Below are 14,903 nucleotides of genomic sequence, written 5' to 3'. Positions count from 1 at the left end.
AATTTCTTGTTGTGCATGTTATGGTTCCCTTTCAAAAAAAAAACACACACACACACACACACACTAAAAAGATCATGACCTGCACATTGTTTTGGACTTTGCATTCTTTGCTTAATTAATCCTGTGGATATTAACTTCCAGCATAACCTTCCCTTTTACTTTCTTTTTGATGGCTGCAGAGCATTCGGCTTCAGAAACCATAATTTAAAAAAAAGAAAAGAAAGAAATCATAATTTCCTCAATCGCTATTATTGCTATGCGTTTAGGTTTAGGGTGTTTTCCTATTAGAAAAAAATTCTCCAATTTAAAAAGCTTGTACATTACAAAATGGATGGTATCTAAAATAAGCACAGCATTTCTTTCTAGGGCCACCTGCCCGGTTAGGGGAGCTCCTGTGGACAAACATGGTGTGGACTGAATAGAGCCAGGAGACCCGGATGCCCATCCTGAATGTCACCTCCCCTCCCACCTCACCGGACAACCCATGGAGCTGCCTTTCTCACAGCATGGACTGGGGAGCCCTGAGGGTGTCTGAGATCCTTGCAGGGGGCTCAGCAGGGCAAAACCATGTTTGTAAGAACACCAGACTTTCTTTGTCCTTTTCACTGTCATTTGCTCAGGAGCAAAGGGTGGAGTTTTCCGAATACAGGAGCAAATGTGAGAAACCAGCGGTCTCACTAAATCAGGTGTTACAGATATTTGCAAAAATAGAAAATAATACCGTTCTTCTCGGGTAATTAAAAAAAAAAATAAGATAGATGTATTTCATAGAAATATGTTTTTATGTTAACAGGAAGTGGGTTCACCATTGCTTTAAGATGAATTGACAAATGAAGTTTGAACCTTTCTGCTCCTGAGTGCTCACTCAGTGATAGGCTGCCTTCTGGAATAAGGGAAAGCTCCTAGGAACGAGATATGAATGCACAGGACCTCCAACTCCTAATTGTCTGTGACAAGGCTGATGTAGGTAATTTAAATGCGTGGATGCTATTAACCTTCTTTAGGGGATTAGTTTCTATTTTCTCCCCCTTTACACCACCACAGCGAGCGCCTCTCCGAACAACCCCATAAAATGCTACTTTTGTCACTCTAATTACTGCTTGTTATCAGGGACGGCTCTGTGACCTTGCTGGAGCAGCCTAATTAGAACTGGGAGGTGCTAGGCTTCCTGTCAAATAATCTTACACGCACTCTGCAGTACATGGAATTAGTTCTCTAGAGAGAGCAAGAGTTACAGGAAGACCTAGGGGGTTGGCCAAGTGGTGGATCTCGGCCTGCGGGACCACCCTCTGTAAACTGTTGGATGGAATAGGTTAGCAGTGGGGCTTTCTGCTGGATTCGAAGCCTGGCCCACAACCTAAGACTTCACTGAAAACACAGACCTCAGTCCTGCGAGGAGCATCCCATGCCCCGTGTACAGGGCTGGCATCTGGGCCCCCAGTTCCAGCACAACCAGAGTCTCAAACAGAGTGTAGAATGGGGATCCTGTTAGAACAACGGGCACTCAAGACGGGCAAGAAAAGGCTTTGGCCTGAGGAATTTTCAGGGAATCTATTTCCGGATCCTCACAGTCCTCACCCACTCATGTCCAAACCCATCCAGGCCAGAAAGTGTCTCTAGGGGAGTTCCCTGCCCCCATCCCCCTGCTCCTTGCCACTTTGACTTGCCTGAAATTTACTTGGGGAATTGCACCAGGCCCCCAATAATGGACCCTTCAGCAATCCCCTTAACCTCTGTGCCCATCCACCTGATTAGAGGATGTGTTTCCAATAAATGGAGCATATGTTTAACTCCTGCCAGGACCTAACAGGTCCCACGTGCCCTTGGGCCTCCTGCCTCTTTGGCTATCTTATTCCCAGTCCCCTTCAGTCCCCTTCAGCGCCCTAGCCACCTGAGCTCCTCCTTCCTCAGAGGTGCCCAGACCTTCCAGCCAGAGGGCTGTGGATTTTGTCCCTCCCTCCCCCAACTTTTATGGGGGCGGGAAGGGGAGGTGAGCTTTGCAGAGTGGATGAACCACTCCCAAAGCAGTGGGTTGAAGAATCAGCCTGGAGAGGAATCTTCCTGGATGTGCCCAGACGAGTGAAGACATGCTCCAGCCAAGGGGGCTTTTCTACATCAACCGCAGGTACTCACACTTGACTAACCGGAGGAAAGGGGAACCAGAACGCTGATCTCTACTCTCTGAATTTAGGAAAAAGAAACTGGGACAGAACATGGGACTGAAAAACATGAAAGAAATATTGAAAAACCTTTTTTTATTAAGAAGCTAATCCTATAATGATGTCATTATAGAATACTTGGAAAATATACAAGTGTAGGAGGAAGAAAAACTTACCCCAATATGAACAAAGAAATCATGTTTTTGTCTGATGTTTATTTTGCATAATAAATATATCTGTGTATACAGATAACATTTTATTTCTTAGGCTTTCATTTATTGCTACCACGTAAGCATTTTCTCATTCATTCTTGGTGAGTATCACCTGGATAACCCTTTTTCAACTGTGTTTCAACATTTAGGTTTTTTTTTTCCCTTTTAATTAGTACAAATAATGCTGTGATTAATATCTGGAGCAGAAACCTTGTTTAGACATAACAGATGATGTTCTTAGTTTCTATCTCCCAAAATCTACTTGCTGGATCAAATAATATTTGCTTCATATCCTCTAACTGCCTGTTTTTCAAAGGGTTGTAACAATTTATCCACCCAAATCAGTGCTTGAGAAAGCCTGTATTATCACAGGCTCCTTGCATTCACATTTCAAATTCTCTGCTAACTTGATAAGCCAAAGACATCCAATTCGAACTTTAAAATTGCTAGTTAGATTGAACACTTTTCCTCACCTACTTAAACTTTTCATCTTTTTGGCTTTAGGGCAATAGTGTTTTTGTGCCCTTTCCCTAATTTTCTATTAATGTCCTAGAGTTTTCCTTATGGATTTATTTCACAAATATGTAAATTCTTTCTCTGCAGAATTAGTAGAATATTTTTTTTTGAATTAGTAGAATTTTTAAAGCCAGCCATAAAGCCAGAGAATATTTATGGCCAGTTGTTGGATTCCTTAGATAAAGGTGTGTAAAGAATAAAACTCTCTAGCTGTCTGAGAAAGTTCTATGTGTGGCTGACATACATGGTGGGGCAGGGGGAGCTGGGATTAACACAACAGCCATTGTCAGAGGTGAGTCCAAAGCTCACAGTGAAACCCCAGTCCTACAGGAGTAGTAGTACTGGGAACCCAAGGAACAGAGAAAGGAATTGTAGTGGGATCATAACAAAAGAGAGAATTACTTCCCTAGAAAATAATGAAAGCACACCAGGAAGTTAGGCTCATGGAGTAAAGAGATGGGCATGCCATGGGGTGAAGAGACATCATGTGGGTCATGGAAAGACAAGATGGGATGCATGGCTGTGGTGCCCTAGCCTGACTTGGAGAAACTCCTGGGGATAAGCTTCAAATAACTGAAGACTGAGACGCATTTCATCAGTTTCAGTGCTGAGTATTAAATGTAAATTTAAATGCAGAACTAAGAGTAAATGATAGTTTGAAGAAAGGGGCTACTTCACATAGCGGGGATCTGCTGACGATAGAGGCAGAGCACAGGCGGGTAGAGGGAGAGACAGATGAAAAATAGTCTGCTCCCTGCTGACTTTTTAGGTATCAACTCTGAGTAAAAGAATGTTCTTTCATTTTTTTTAAAGAATGTTCTTTCAAATTAAATATTGTGACAGAGAAGGTGTTAGCTGATTTTCAAGAATGCCCATATTAGGAGCGCCTGGGGGGCTCCATCTGTGAAGCGTCTGCCTTCGGCCCAGGTCATGATCCCGGGGTTCTGGGATCAAGCCCCATGTTGAGCTCCCTGCTTGATGGGAAGCCTGCTTCTCCTTCTCCTTCTGTCCCTACCCCAGCTTGTGCACTCATGCTCTCACTCTCTCTCCCAAATAAATAATTTTTTTTTAAAAAAAGAAAGAATTTCCATATTAAGGAACCAGTGGACTAAAAAAGAAGAGACTAAGGAATTATATAGAGGCTTTAACATAAGTGTAACTGTCAGACCCTAGCTGCCAAAGTGCTTAAATACCCAAATACGCAGAAAAGAGAGTTAGAGAGCGTAGACCACACAGCTGTGTCTGTTACCTTTAAACATACAACAAAATTGGCATAAAATATATCAACTGATTCAATATTAAAGGTCTTAATTAACCTATTAAAACAAAAAGGTTTTAATATTTCCATACATTGCTTTGGAATGACTGCCTCCAAATATTTTCAAATGCAAAAGATAAAGTGGAAAAAAGTTATGGGCAGCATGCAATGTTTATCTAAGAAATGGGCTCATGGATATGCATGTATATTTGCCTTTATTAAAAAGAAACAAACAAACAAAAGAAAAAAGAAAAAAAAGAAACAACAGGAAGACAAGCCATATAATGTAAAAATGATGGGGAAGGGACAGGGAGAGAAGCTAACTTCTCTGAATCCATCTTCTTTAATAGATTTGACTTTTGGATCATATTAATACTTATGTAAATACAAAGCCAATTAGGTCAAAGGGACAGAAACCTCGAAACATAGACGTTAAAGCAAAAGTAACTCTGTATCAGGCAGCAACACAGCCACACAGAAAACAATAATTCAAAGTTATTTATTTAAATAGTAAATAATAATTTAATGGTATAACGCTTGATAATCATTCCCTAAGAATTAAATGGACCAATTATAATAGCAAGCAGTTTTCAACAGTTGTATTGGTTGAACCATCATTCTGGGCTGATATATAAGAGTAGGATGAAGCAAAGAAGGAATTTCGTGAAGACGACTAGGAAGTAAGCCTAAGAAAAAAGGGATATGAATATGAAACCCAAGAGCGAAGTGTTGTTTTTGGCTACCCGGCCAAAGCAGGAAGGGCCCTCACCGCAAATGTCGAGATGGAAGATGCTATGCCACCCTCCAGAGGGTATGAAAAGGTTAGTGATGCACGTAATTGAGGTCTCTGTAGGGAGCAGGGCAGGTCTGAGCTGGCTTCAGAGAGCAGGGACAGGACTGGCTAGGTTTTTGCTGCGGTCAAGAGGGGGCTGGTGGCAGGGGCCTGGCTGCTTTGAAAGAGGAGGGGTCTTGGGCTTTCTCACCAGCTCGCCCAGATGTGGGGCAGACCTGGAGTCAGAGGTGAGGCTTCAAAGCTGTCAGCACTCACACATCAAAAAAATACAGCCTGACTCCTCATTACAGTAAGTAAATTTTGTTTTGTTTTGCTTTGTTTTAGAGAGGGAGGAGGGGCAGAGGGAGAGAGGGAGAGAATCTCAAGCAGGCTCCATGCCCAGAGCAAAGCCTGACATAAGGCTCGATCTCACGACCCTGAGATCATCCCCTGGGCTGAAATCAAGAGTTGGCTGCTTAACCGACTGAGACACCCAGGCGCCCGCGTTAAGTAAATTTTGAATTGGATATGTCAGTATGAGCTCACGGTGCGTTCTCTCTTCTAAAATTTAAAAGAAATGGGGCACCTGGCTGGCTCAGTTGGTAGAGCATTCGACTCTTGATCTCGAGCTCTTGAATTTGGGCTCCATGCTGGGTGTAGAGATTACTTAAAAAATAATAAAATAAAATTTAAACAAAAAGTAATATTTCTTGATATATTCCCTGAAAAGACCTTGAACTTACCCCAAAGTTAGGAGTGTCCTTACTACCTAGATCGTGGCTGCTTCATATCATTTCCCACTGAAAGGAACCCAGGTTGCTGAAGAAATGCTAGACTCCATACCAGGGGCTAGGACGGTGGAGGATGACGCCGGGACATTTTGTCTCACGGAAGAGTGAGGATGTTCTTTGACGGCTACCAGGATGACGTCTAAAGGCCCCCAGAGCCAGTGGGAAGCCGCCCCCCCCCCCCGCCCAATCCACAGAGGGGAAACTTTGATCTTCAGTAGAAAATCCAAAAAAACAAAAAACAAACCGCAGTGAATTGAAACATGTAAAATACACTGAAATTCCTCAAATTCACAATGACTCCCTAATAAAATGAAAGAAAAGTAACTGGCTGGACTCCTCCTGAGGATGGAAGGAAACCAGCCCATTCTGGCAAAGAAAGGGAGGAAATCAAGCTTTCTGCCTGTCTGCCTGCCTTGTGTGAACCCAGCCTCAGTGCAATCACACAGAGGGTTACGGAAGGTGTCTGTTTAGAGATGCAAACAGTAAAAGAATAAAAAAAAAAGAAAAGAAAAAAAAGAAATTGTCGTAGAAGATCACAATACACAAACCCTTAATGAACACCTACATCCAGGCAATGATTGCCAAGGGCTGCTCATCACAGCAGCCTCAGACGCTGAGCCTCACCTGCAGTGTGGACCTCTGTACGGATGGTCTGGAAAAAATACACTGGAGTAGGATTCAGCCCCCGGACGGAGATACCCAGTATATGGGAGACACACAGGACACGGAGCCATGAAGCAGCGCCAGGGAGGTGCCCCAGCGAAATCCAGATGTGGGCAACTCTACAGGACCATGACCATGGCTTCTTCAATGCGGTGCAAGGAAACAGAGAAAGAGGACCAGGGAACCTACACACTTAAGGAACAGATCAGAAGGTCTTGGGCTTCAGCCATGATGGAGTCAACTGGTTTTTAGACCTCCCACTGCCAACAATTATAAAACAGAACAAATCTGGAAGGCAGCTCTTTGCTGGAACTGGGCCACCACCCCCAGGCTGTTGATCTTGAAAGAAGGAAGCCCCTGATGTGAGCTCCATGCGCCAACCCCTGTTCCTGTGCAGGTGCAGGGAGAGGCAGCACGGCCCAGAGTGTCATCTCCTCGTGCAGAGGGAGCGGCTCTAGGGGTTTGGAGAGGCCAAGGAAGGTGGATTTGTAGGGCTCGGGACTGCCTTGGGCCCTCAACCAAAGGCTGGATCACACAAGCGCCAAGAAACTCCACGGGGCCTGGCAGGACACAGCCACGGTCTGAAAACTGTCCACCGAGCTGTCCGTATCCAAGGAAAACATCCTGTTAAAATCAGGATGAAGGAGACACTTCTAGATAAATAGAAACGGGGAGAACTAGAACTCCTTGCCAACACACCAGGGAAATGCAATTTCACACCAATCGAGATACCCTCGCACGCCCACCGACACAGCTAAAATTACAAACAGCGAGCGCAGCAAGTGGGGCGGGCGGGGTGGGGGGGGGATGCGGAGCAAGTGGAGCGCTCAGCGCTGCTGGTGGGAACCCAAGTGGCACAACCATGCTGGAAGCTCCTGGGTGGATTCTCGTGCAGCTAAATATACGTGCTTCCCACCAGCCGGCGACTCCACAACTCGCAATCTGCCAAAGAGAAATGAAAGCATATTGCCACAAAAGGACTCGTATAAGCAGCTTTTTCATTGTATCCAGGCCCTGGGAACAATCCAACACGCATCAACAGGGTATTTCCTGACGGGATATGCTGTAGTATAAGCTGTGTTGTATTCACGGGGTGAATTACTACAAAGGAATGAAGAAGAAGGAGGTATTGGCATGTGGGACATTGCAGCTGAATCTCAACCATATTATCACATTACACGTTATGCGTAGATGGAGAGGAGTAGATATTGTGTGTCCGTGTGTGTGAATTTGTGGGACATCAGTGTCTCTGTGATGATAGAAGTCAGATCAGTGGTTTCCTGTGGGGCTGGGGTGGTGGTGGTGGTGGGGTTGTTTGCAAGGGGGCAGGAGGGGACTTTCAGGGATGATGGAAGCCTTGTATATTTTGATTAATGTCTTGGTCACACAGGTGGGTTTTTTTTTTTTTTTAATGTCAAAACTCCTAGGATCATACCCTGAAGCTCTGTACGTTTCAGTATGTGAAAATGTTTACCTCATTTTTTTTAAAGCACCCTTTTAAAAAAAATTAAGTGTAATTTATGGGTCTTTTTTAGACCTGATTTAGTTTGTTAACAAAACTTTCAGGAGGCGGTAGGAGAAATCAGGGTGCAGACTGAATGTTTCATGATACCATGGAACTATTTGTGCTGTGATACTGGCATTATTATTGTGACAATGGTATTATGTTAAAGGAGTCCTTATCTATTAGAGAAGCACACTGGAATATTTATGGAGGAAGAAATAGGATATCTGGGATTTGCTTGGAAATAAAGCAGTAGGGGTCAGGGGTGCCAGTGGAGGTGTCGTGGGGGCGCCGATGACACCAGATGGCCATGAACATCAGCTGTTGAAGCCTGGTGATAGGTACTTGGGGATTCATTATGTTACTGTTACCACCTCTGTATATGTTTAAATTTTCCCATGAGAGAAGGTCTTTAAAATCAAGGGTTTCCAACAGTGAGAAAACATCAAGAAGCATCTCATGGTTGGCAGGGGAGGGGGAACAGGTTCTTGGGCAGGAGAGGGTGAAGTCCAGGGAGGCCCAGTGGAGACCCACCCCCTCTTGTGACCCATCCTGGGTCCTGTTTGCTGAATTCAGGCTCTGGGGCCATGGGTTGGAGGTACCTCCCTGAGCCTTCGTGCACCCCGGCAGCCCCAGCACCCCGGCGGGCATCCTCAGCTTGCACCCCCTGCGCAGCCAGAGGGGTCTTGCTCCAAGCCCCATCCCTGCTTGTCCCTCCTTTAAAAATGTAAAGGCCATCAATGGCCAACATTTCGAACAAAAATTCAGCTTCTTGGGGCTCCTGGGTGGCTCAGTGGTTGAGCATCTCCCTTTGGCTCAGGTCGTGATCCCCAGGGTCCTGGGAGCGTCCCGCATCATGCTCCCTTGCAGGAGCCTGCTTCTCCCTCTGCCTGTGTCTCTGCCTCTCTCTCTCTCTCTCTCTCTCTGTGTCGCTCATGAATAAATAAAATCTTTAAAAAAGAAGAAGAAGAAATTCAGCTTCTTTCGCTTCTTTTAAAAGATCAGAACATCAGGCCGCCTCCATCAGGCGGGCCTCCGCCTTCTGCGGGAGCCGCGGCATCCCCCGACCGGCCCAGTGCGCGCCCCACATTGTCCCCGCAGGAGCGGAGCCCGGTCCCTCCGCCCCCATCCCCGCCCCCATCCCGCCCCCATCCCGCCCCCACCCCATCCCCGCCCCCACCGACCCCCGGGCGCGATGGCTGGGGCCGCAGCGCCACCTGGTGACCAGGTCGGGTGGACGGGCCCGCGGGCGCCCTGGGGGCGCACAGGTGCAGCACTGAGCTGAGCGCTGCAGCCAGGCTGGGCCCGTGGCCTCGTCGTACCAGGCAGAGCGGCCTCCCGCGTCTGGAGAAGGGGACAGTGTTTCCACGAAGCCTTCGTGCCCCCGAGGTCACCGCGCTTTTCAGCGAGGTGCAGGCCCCGGGGGATGGCAAGGGCACCGCCTTGGCTCAGGCACGGGGTGCGCGGGGCCTCCTGCAGGCTGGAGGGGCCCTTCCTGGAACCCTGCATCCTCCCCAGCGCTCAGCCCAAACCAAGTGCTGCGGGAATAGGATTGATTAATGGGGGAGAAACCGTGATCCTCTGAAAAAGCTCTGAATGAAGTTGAGCACAAGACATTTCTTCTTTTTTTTCTTTTCTTTTTATAATAAATTTATTTTTTATTGGTGTTCAATTTGCCAACTTACAGAGTAACACCCAGGGCTCATCCCGTCAAGTGCCCCCCTCAGTGCCCGTCACCCAGTCACCCCCACCCCCCGCCCTCCTCCCCTTCCACCACCCCTAGTTCGTTTCCCAGAGTTAGGAGTCTTCATGTTCTGTCTCCCTTCCTGATATTTCCCACACATTTCTTCTCCCTTCCCTTCTATTCCCTGTCACTATTATCTATATTCCCCAAATGAATGAGAACATACACTGTTTGTCCTTCTCCGATTGACTTACTTCACTCAGCATAATACCCTCCAGTTCCATCCACGTTGAAGCAAATGGTGGGTATTTGTCGTTTCTAATGGCTGAGGAATATTCCATTGGATACACAGACCACATCTTCTTTATCCATTCATCTTTTGATGGACACCGAGGCTCCTTCCACAGTTTGGCTATTGTGGACATTGCTGCTAGAAACATCGGGGCGCAGGTGTCCCAGCGTTTCATTGCATCTGTATCTTTGGGGTAAATCCCCAACAGTGCAATTGCTGGGTCGTAGGGCAGGTCTATTTTTAACTCTTTGAGGAACCTCCACACAGTTTTCCAGAGTGGCTGCACCAGGTCACATTCCCACCAACAGTGTAAGAGGGTTCCCCTTTCTCCACATCCTCTCCAACATGTGTGGTTTCCTGCCTTGTTAATTTTCCCCATTCTCACTGGTGTGAGGTGGGATCTCATTGTGGTTTTTTTTTTATTTTTTTTTAATTTTTATTTATTTATGATAGTCACAGAGAGACAGAGAGAGAGGCAGAGACATAGGCAGAGGGAGAAACAGGCTCCATGCACCGGGAGCCTGATGTGGGATTCGATCCCGGGTCTCCAGGATCGCGCCCTGGGCCAAAGGCAGGCGCCAAACCACTGTGCCACCCAGGGATCCCTCATTGTGGTTTTGATTTGTATTTCCCTGATGGCAAGCGATGCAGAGCATTTTCTCATGTGCGTGTTGGCCATGTCCATGTCTTCCTCTGTGAGATTTCTCTTCATGTCTTTTGCCCATTTCATGATTGGATTGTTTGTTTCTTTGCTGCTGAGTTTAATAAGTTCTTTATAGATCTTGGAAACTAGCCCTTTATCTGATACGTCATTTGCAAATATCCTCTCCCATTCTGTAGGTTGTCTTTTAGTTTTGTTGACTGTATCCTTTGCTGTGCAAAAGCTTCTTATCTTGATGAAGTCCCAATAGTTCATTTTGAGCACAAGATATTTCTCTCCAAACTATTTTCTCCCAAAATAGTTTGGAGAGAAATGTCTTCTAATTGGCTCTTGAAACCCCAAAATAGTTTGGAGAGAAATGTCTTCTAATTGACTCTTGAAACCCCAAAATAGTTTGGAGAGAAATGCCTTCTAATTGAGTCTTGAAACTTTTGAATCAATATTTCAGTGCGGGGCTGATTGTCCTGGCTAATTTACTGCTGCTATAATTAATAATAATAATAATAATAATAATAATGTATTTGGAATCTTGAACCCTTTATTATAAATGTACTAATTTGGAAACTTTAGATATATCTGCCCCATTAACTGTTCTGTGTTATAAGCATTTATTAAGTGATGAGCAGTGTATGAAAAAGATGAATAAGACAGTCCATGTTGTCAATAGGCACAAAAGCTGCAGGAAAAAAAAGAGACCCCAAAGGCTTACTAATACAGCGTGCCGCATGCCACAGAGCTCCTGGGTGCTACTTAGAAGACAGCAGAGTACTCATCCAGGGGAAGATCTCGGTAATCAGGCTTAGCCATAACCATTAGGAAGACGTAGCCTTGGGATCCAGACAGGAATGGACCTCATTTTGGTGAAGAGTTCTACTTCTGTGCTGCTGGAAATATTCTCTGGGTAAACTCCGAAGAAAGATGGAACTGAGCGAGATATTAGAATGGGACGTCAGAGTGTATTTTCCTGAGCTTACAGAGCTAACATCATTATGATTTTATTGAGGGCCCGCCCTGTGTCAGGCAGTCTGCTGAGTGTTGCAGGTTTCTCCTATGCCCTAGATACCGCCAGGGCCAGGGAGGGGCTGGAAGCACCTGGTGTGCAAAACTGAAGGAAGTCTTCACTCTCAGGGGCTGCTGGCCCTCCACTCGCACGCCCCAGAGAGTAAGCGCCTTCTTAAATTTTGCACATCTCCCCCACGCCTCAACATGTACCTCTTTCATCCAGCCCTGGGGTCCATTTTGCATGAAGAAACCACAGCACAGAGAGGTTAATTATGCTTCTCTGATGACACAGCTTGCATGCTTCCGAGTTGGGAATTATATGGCTCTGTTTGACCTTGGCGCCCTTACCCCTAGCACCTAAGCTATGTGTTTTTTTCTTGTGTCTCTAGGATCCCTGGGTCCCCAAAGTGTTTATTTTTGTTTTAATACTAAGTTGCCTCCCCACCCAGATATTCTCACTATTGGTGGCTTACTTGATTACAGAGCAGTGCAGAAGGAGCACTGGGGAGCCTCGGTGGCCCAAGCCAGGAGTCCCTGCTCGGACCGTGGAGCTGAGCATCCACCTGAAGGGTCACTTCTGCAGCCTCAGGGACACCGCCTGGCCATACACAGCAGCCCTGCCCTGTGGGAAACTGGCCGCACGCTTCTCTCCCCACTGAGGCCACACTTCTCTCTTGACACTTATCAAAGACTGAAGCTTTCTTTTCCCTTGTAATTGAATACAACTGATGAAGCTAATAATGTTGGAAATTGCAGCACCATCTCCCATCTGTTGTGAGCCAGGCACACGACAATACCCCATTTCATGCACAATCTCATTAGCCTTTGTGACATCAGATGGGAAGAATCGTCCCCATTTCACAGATAAGGGTTTGAGCTCAGAGAGTGAGTGGCTCGGTCCATGTCATACAAGCAATCTGCAGCAGAGCAGGGGACATGCAGGTCTTCCTGGGAGGCCACTGCTCCAGACCCTTTGGTGTAGCTCCTATGTGTATAAAAGGCCATCTGTCTTCACGTGTTTCTGGGTGAAGGAGGCTACCACCACTTAATTTGTGTGTGTGTGTGTGTGTGGGGGGGGGGTTAGGATAATGCTCCCCTACAGCCTTTTCAATGGGCGTGGATGAAGTGGTTCATGACGGTGTGGAAAGGTCCAAAGTAAGCTCTAAGATAATCATGCTGCCGGAAGGTAAGAATGAAACCAGAACCTCCAGCACCAGGGTTTGCTCATTGTCATGGGGTCCGCCTGCCTCAGAACAGATTCAGAGGAACGGCTGGAACACAGGAGCCCTCTGGTTCATTTATATGACAGGGGCACCTGGAAACTTAGAGCATCTAACTCAGTACTTGATGTTTAAAATAACCATTTTATTAAAATTTTGGACTTTTTTTTTTTTCATCAGCAATGTCCCCTTGTGACTGAGTATTTATCCCAATTAGAAATAATGACCAGGTGGATGTTGCTGGTGTTAGAGCACCCCATTGTAACATGCACAGTGTTACAAAAGTGGTAAACATTCGGATTTTTCTCATAGCTGCATAATATCTACAAATCGTTTTTTTGTCGTGGAAATGCATCTTCATGAATCAGCAGCAGCTCTGCAGGCTGAGGGCATCGGCGAGCTGTGGACCCGGATTTACATTTCTTCTTCTCCTCCTATCACTGTGGTAGTGACCTTCTCAAGACAGCAGTAATTGCAACTTTGCAATTATGAGAACTATGTGAAATAAAATGTGCCCCATGGCAGTTATGGGCTGAATTGTGTCCCTCTCAAATTCTTAAGTTGAAGTTCTAACTCTTAGTTCCTTGGAATGTGACTATATTGGAAGATAAAATCTTTAAGGGTGTAATTTAAGTTAAAATGAGGTTAAGTGGGTCCTAATCCAGTATGACAGGTGTCTTCATAAGGAGAGGAGATTAAGACACAGACACATGTGAAGGACCAGTGTGTAAGGACAGAGGGAGGAGGAGGCCATCCACATGTCAACCAGGGGGTCTGGGAAGAAGCCAGCCCTCCCTACACCTTGACCTCAGACCTCTAGCCTTCAGAGCTATAGGAAAATAAATTTGTCTCGTTTGCCCATTCTGTGTTCTCTGAGCTGTGGAGCAGATGGACACAATGGCTCTCCCAGTCCCGGTCTACGTGAGACTCTTAGGAGGTCCTAATTTCTTTTTTCTTTTCTTGTCCTTTTTCGGCAGGCACCAGATTTTATTAATTCACCTCCTTGAGGTCAGAAATTGTGTCACGTTCATTTCAGGATCAGCAATGTCTGACCCCCACTCAGAGCTTACGGCCTACGTGAATCCAGGTACCATTTCTCAAAGTGTGTTGGCGTGGCATCGAGTCCCCAAAGACACTGCACTTGGAAAAGGTCCCCCTGGCCAGATGACTTTGGGCAACACTGTGCAGTCAATGTCCTGCCTGAAGATTTATTGCACACACTGCCCAGGAGGACAGGAGGCTCTTAGAGGCTCTGCAGTAAGACCTGGGTTGTGGCATTTGCCGTCTCTCAAGCTCGGTCGGCCGTGCCCCGTGCTGCGTGATGGGGAATGGTCTTCAGATGAGCTGAGACAAGTGAGCCTCAAGGGCTGACCTCATTATTGCTTTCACCTCGACAGAACTGGATCAGCAACGCTGCAGGCACCTTTTTAGTGAGAACTGATGTCGTGTCTATGTGCCGGACCCTCTTCTTGGGCTGCCCCCACTTTCCCTAACTTTATCCCGTTGATTCCTTGCCATGGCCCATCCTCCTGTCTCTTCCCATTCTCCGTATCTAAGGAATACATGTACGTGGGAGCTAGTTAATTAAGACCTGTATGGGTAGTTGATATTTTGCACCACTGTTTTGAGCCATTTTTCTATTAATCTCAGGCTGGTCATTTTTCATCCCACTCTAAAACCCTCTCTAGTCACCATTATTTTCTCCAAAGACAGCTGAAGGCAGGATGTTGGTAACAGCCAGCTGAGAAACTTTCCAAAATCTGCCGACGGTGGACTATGAAATAAATGCCTCTTCGCAGTGAGGACGGAAGAGTGGCCACTGCATGTGACAACACGTGTCAGCCTTGCGAACGTGACGCTGAGCAGAAGGAGCCAGATACCAGAGAAAATACGTGTGGTGAGCTTCCTTTTTTTTTGTGAAATGCAAAACCAGACAAGGCCGGCCTATGGGTTTGCGGCCACCCTTGGGTGGAGGGGATGCTGGGAAAGGGCACCCGGGGACTTCGGGGGGGTTGACAAAATCCTCATCTTGTGCTGGGTGCCGGGGGCAAGGCAGTGTTTCATTTGTGGGAATTTACTGAGCTGACTTCTTGTGATTGGTGCACGTTCCTCTAAGTATTTTATATTCCAGTAACATTCCTAACTGAAAAAAGAAACACAAATGAAGCT

The sequence above is a fragment of the Vulpes lagopus genome, chromosome 2 (assembly GCF_018345385.1).
Source record: "Vulpes lagopus strain Blue_001 chromosome 2, ASM1834538v1, whole genome shotgun sequence".
Taxonomy (NCBI): domain Eukaryota; kingdom Metazoa; phylum Chordata; class Mammalia; order Carnivora; family Canidae; genus Vulpes; species Vulpes lagopus.
This window is presented reverse-complemented; position numbering follows the sequence as displayed.